Here is a 6,000-nt window from a genome sequence, read left to right as displayed (position 1 = left end):
TCCCGGGTAGAGGGGAATTGCAAAACCAGAGCAAAATCATATCTAATGTTTTGATCAATATCTTATTATGTTATTGGTAAGTTGTGCGCTATAACATGTTAATAGCTTATTCTGCTATCAGAGCATAATTTCGAAGACAACAAATCAAGAAGACTGGCAACTCTTCCATTTTCTCATACGAACGCTATGAGACAGGTACAATCGCGTCATCTGCCGCTCAAAGGTAAATGCTTCGGACGAATTTGATAGCAAAGATTACATCCTCAGATGAAGGGTTTGTGTATTTGCTCATTTTACTATGCGTTGCTTCCACCTTCACTCAAGCACAGCGCTACTGTATCTGTCGCTTGGATTCTGGCAAAGTTGCCAGTCTTCTTGATTTATTGTCTTCAATAATTTGCTGTTGTTATGATTTTTTGAAAATTAAAATAAATATTTTAAAATAGCTCAAAAGTAACAAATTGTGTTTTAGATAACAGAATGAGTTTAATTACAAACTCTTCTTAAATTTCGCCAAACTCAATGCATTGATCAAAGATTTTCTATTAAACCTTAGTAATCGAATGTCCAAAGTGGAAAGTGTCTTTTTAGACGATGCAACAGTTCCTAGCATGATCTTCATTATTTGGCAATGCAAGCACCAACACAATCCATTTTCCAAACCAATCTAATCCAACCAGCATCCAACGTTCTAGTCTCGCCATCCACACATTTTTTTCCCTATCTCAATTATTGTTTTTACCCTCACGAAAAACCATCGCTGCCTGCTTTCCACCAGCAAACAATTACTTACTCCATCCACGAACGGAGGCTGAGTGTGAATTTCCAAGGATATTAGCACAAAGCCACTCTCGTGCCCTGACCAAACCACCCACCATTCTGTCTGAAGTCTTAAATAGGTACCTAACAGGGAGCCATTCGCCGACCGCCAGATTTTATTATGTTTAGCTCGTTTTTGTTTTCTTTCTCGTTTCATTCTTTCTCTCTCGCTCTCTTGCTATCGTCCTTGTTCAGGGTAGTATTATTTTTAATTAAGTCTCTAATTGGAGTTTCAAGTTCATCATCATTTCCTGTTAGTCTTGCACCGTGCCGCTACTATTTCGTTAATTAGCGGGTCTGGGCACACTCGTACACACAAAAATATACATATCCTACTTGGCTTCTCCTTGCTCTCTGTCGCTCTCTGGTCGTCCCTTTTCGTTTTCGTTAGGGTGCGATGATTATTAGTGACAAGGGGGGTGGTGTGCCTAAATTTAGGAAAGTGCTTTGTCCGATTCCACCGAGCAGTTTCAGTAATCCAAGACTGATGACCAACATAAAATACAAAACACCGAAACTAGGCACAAAGTGGGTAAAACGGAATGACGATGGAAGGGTGAAGGGTGTGGGAAAAGGGAAATTAACTGATTGTGGCGGTTTTATAGCCAGGTTGGTGCAATTCGCCTCAAGATTCCGACCAGTGAACATGCGGTTAGCATTAGTATCAGGTGGCTGTTGTTGGATGAGATTAGCCGAGTGGCAGCATTTCGAGGTCGCTTGTCCGGTTGTTTGTTGTAGAGGAACTGATTCCAAAGGCTGGGTTCAGTGGAGGTGGCAGGACTTTGGGCAGGTCTTGCATAGTAGGGATTCTGTGGGGACGCTCCAAAGGCAATTGGAAGCTGGGCACCCACCGGAGGTTGGTTCAGTGGAGGATACATGGGCTGGAAGACGGCAGGATTTCCGGCTCCCGGCGGCTGTGGGTAGTTACTAAAGTAAGGGGTCCTGGTGGATTGGACACTGCCGAAGATGTAGTTTGGATCGATTGGCATGTTCGGGTAGGCAGCGTCTTTGACTTTAGTGTTTTCCGGTGCCGGGTTAAGACCTAGGACACCTGCAATTAGGATATGAATAACGACCCAGACGGTTAGATATTATGAAGGTGGAGACACAGACAGGCAACTTGCATGCAGACACAATGCACAACACAACAGAACGTACGAAGGTGCTATGTGTGGTCGAGTAGTTTTCCGATGGGAGTTGAATTATGTTCTACAACAGAATAATGACTTCCTGGTACTCGTATAAATAATAAAAAAAAAACAACAAACAAAACACAGAATAATGAGTCCCGCCACTGAAATAAAAACGGAAACGAAACCGTCTTCTCATTCTACAGGGGGATTGTTTGGTTTGTTTGCATGTGGCGTGTCGGGCGGGCGTGCTGTTACAAATAATTACCACTAGGACCTGCGGATAGTCCAGCGTCAGACTTTCTCTTGCACGTCGGGTAGCGACCGCATTCGTTGCCTTCGCGCTGGTTCAGGGAACAGGAATCGTACGCCATTACGCACACCTGGGTCGAGAGGCAGCCGATGTCAGTGCACTGGCGGCCATATTCTGGAAAGGAAGAGAAACGGTTCAAGAGTTAGTAAACTATGCAAATGCGGCGGAATAGTTGCAGAACATAGCTGAGGTTAAATATTGCTTCAACTATGCTTTTAATCAGTACATAAGAGGTCTTCGCCCTTTCGCAACAAAAAACTATGTCGTTTGAATCTTCGGTTGTAGTAATACAGTCATTTAAGGCGACATCGATACAACGTAAGCTCGTTACAACGTAATTCGGTATAACGTAACTTTTGCCTCGATATAACGTAGCTTCTGAAAAATATGAAAGTTAAGAAAATATATGTGCTCGGAAATTGATTCTGAGGACGTAAACATATGTTAAGGCTGTATTTGAATTGCTGTAATTGATACCTTTGAAAAAAAAAATGATCAAATTGATGAGTACTTTTTTCACTTCATGAATTTAATCAAATTTTTAGGTAATTTTCAGGATAATCTGGACACACGGCCAATCAGATCAACCCAAATTTGAGTTCAGTTTACTCATAAATCGCAAAAGTCCAGGAACAAATCCCGAATATGAGAAAAGTAAAGATTGGATTCTCTCAGTCAATTGATACATGAGCAATTCCCTACAAATCGCAAATCGGTTTATTTTTGTATTGTTTGATTTGGTTGAAAATTTGCAGAAACGTTCCTTATGACTGACTTTGCCATTTTGCATCTTCATATCGCCAATTTGAATCCAGCCTTATTTTTGAGAAGGGCCTATAGAAAAATATCAAGCTTATCTTCAGAAATTATTTACTCGAAAACTGTATGCCCGATCGGTTTGGTGTGCTGGGCAATATTGCAGATAATGGGTAAGACTATTTGAAAAAAAAATGCACTCTAAATTTTTTTTTTGTATTTTTCTTTATTTGTTGACATGTTTTAGGGAACACAAAATGTCATCTATTGCACTATAGGTCAAGATGGAGAAATAATGGACAAATAAGTTATGATTTTTTGAAAAAAATATCCAAAACTTGGTCCAATTACTTCTTCGACTTTATATAATGAAAGTACACCAAATTTACAATAAAAAAGCACTCAAGTAATTTTTTTCTAGGTCACACCGTTTTCAAGATGTAGCGGTTTTAAAATGTTGGTCGTTTTTGGCCATGCTTGATCAGGCATCATTCTGAAGATCTTCAACTGCACAACATTTCAATCACATCCCCCAGGTATTTTCAAGATACTAGATTGCTCAGAACCTGGCACACCGCCAGGTGATCATAGATCTCAAATAATCCGCAAGCTATTTGTTCAGCTTGAGCAGTTTTCATTCTGAAGATCTTAAACTGCACATCAATTCAAATGGTATCTCCCAGATATCCTCTCAAGATACCTGGTTGCTCAGAAATTATTCAAACGACCTCCAGGTAATCAAAGATTTCCTAAAAAAACCTTCAAGATAGCTGTTAAAGACTTCAGCGTGATCAGCTATAATTCTGAAAATCTTCAACTGTCCAACAATTCAAATGGGAATCAAAGGATTAAAAGCATGGCTGGTTTTGGCAACAAGATGTCTCTAGGAAAAGTAGTGAGTAAAAAATTACGGCGATCTATTTTGTAAGTAGAAAACAGGAAAATGTTAATTTTAACGAAATAAGGACCTTTTCTCAAATTTTTAGGCAACCAAATATTTTTTTCTGTTTCTGCTTTCAAATTAATATTTTTGGAAAAATGTTCAAATCTACATAAATTATTTATCGGATTAACTTTTTGTCCATAGGTGGTGTCATGTTGTGGTGAGATCCAGTGCAACCTGTGATCCATTTCTAGGACTTTTCCATTAAGAAAACATATATTTCATATAGTTGAAGATGCTAATTTCAAATAACAGACTAAAGTGATAATTTTTATACGATAGATGAGGAGATGAAAGTATAGAATTTATAGTTCCGTCAGAGTACGGCAGTGTGAAAATTGCATATAGAGAGTAGAAAGCGAGCAAGGACAACTTTAGGAAGGTACAAATCGGTTTGATCATCTATCTTTACCAAACCTACGACTGGATGCCTTCCTACAGATAACAACTCGATTGCGATAAAAATCGGTAGAACTGTTTCAAACAGTCCTCATCTATCGTATAAAAATTACCACTTTAGTCTGTTATTTGAAATTAGCATCTTCAACTATGTAAATCGTTGACTTCACGCAAGTTATACTTAACATATAGTCAAAATATATTTCATAGGTTTAATGTCGTCCCAAGTGTCCCTAAACACGCCCATATACATACGTATCGAAGGAAAGCATTTCAGGAAAAAAAAAATATTTTTATCAATAGGCTCCATTTTTAAATCCATAGGCTAACATTTGAGCCATTTACTTTATACAACAAACTTGGGGTTACAGCGGCAGCCAATTTGAATCATTTTTGTTCTTAAAATCCCTACTGTGCACTGGTTAGCAGTACTCTCTCAGATTCTGATTAAACTTCCTGGGCAGGGTTGCTTCCACTCACTTGCTATAAAAAAATATTTTTCGGAATTTTGCAATCATTAGATGTTATAATGGTATGTTGTACTTTTAAGTAACAGGAAGAGGGTGTAAAGTACGTGTTTGACTCATAAAACCTGTCAGTTTCGCTTTCAGAGCGTTACAATCAGCGATCTTATGATTCGCGAGCGTTCACTCTGAGTGAGCGCTCACGAGTCGTGAAATCGCTGATTGTGACGCACTAAAAGCAATATTGACAGATTGTATGTGTCAAACATATGCTTCATGACCTCTTCTTGTAACTTGCAAGTTCTAATTAGCATTATACTATTTCAGGATTTCATAATCCCGAAAAACATCTTTTTATAGCAAGTGAGTGGAAGTAACCCTGTTCCTGGGTGTAAAGACTTCAGGGTAGATTCCAAGTTCAGGGTAGTCCTACTAATGCTCAGGGAAGTCTTGCCGTCGTTCAGGGAAGGTCTGCCAAACTTCAGCGAAGTCCTGATAAAGTTCAGGGAAGCCCTGCCGAAAGTCCTTACGAAGTTCAGGAAATTTTGGTGAAGTTCAAGAAGTTCTGCGGAAATTCAGAGAAGTTCTGTTGAAGTTCAGGGAGTTCTGCCGATGTTCAGGGAAGTTTTCCGAACTATAGGGAAGTCCTACCAATGTTCAGGGAAGGCCTGCCGAGCATCGGGATAGTCCTGCCAAAGTTCAGGAAATCCTGCCGAAGATCAGGAAACTCCTTCCAAAGTGATTTATTAGATTTTTCGACTGGTACGTATGGAGATTTCTTTTATATGGCTTTCTCAGTCTAGGGTAATCCAAACAGGGAAATGCAAAACTGACTGTTTGAATTACCCTAGATTGAGAAAGCCATATAAAAGAAATCTCCTGTCGAAGTTCAGCGAAGTTCTACCGAAGTTCAAAGAAGTCCTGCTAAAGTTCAGGGAAGTCTTGCTGAAGTTCAGGGAAGTCTTTCATTTCAATTCGTGGAAATCAGGAAAGTCCTGATGAAGTTCAAGGAAGGCCTGCCGAACCTCAGGGAAGTCCTGCCGTTGTTCAGGGAAGGCCTGTCAAAGTTCAGGGAACTCCTGCTGAAGTTCAGCGAAGTCCTGCCGAAGTTCAGAGAAATTCTGCCGAAGTTCATGGAATTATCTAATTATCTTTAAAAATACCAAGCTATAACAG

The sequence above is a fragment of the Ochlerotatus camptorhynchus genome, unplaced genomic scaffold (assembly GCF_037179485.1).
Source record: "Ochlerotatus camptorhynchus isolate MF236.1 unplaced genomic scaffold, CSIRO-AGI_Acam_v1.1 ptg000365l, whole genome shotgun sequence".
NCBI classification, from domain to species: domain Eukaryota; kingdom Metazoa; phylum Arthropoda; class Insecta; order Diptera; family Culicidae; genus Ochlerotatus; species Ochlerotatus camptorhynchus.
This window is presented reverse-complemented; position numbering follows the sequence as displayed.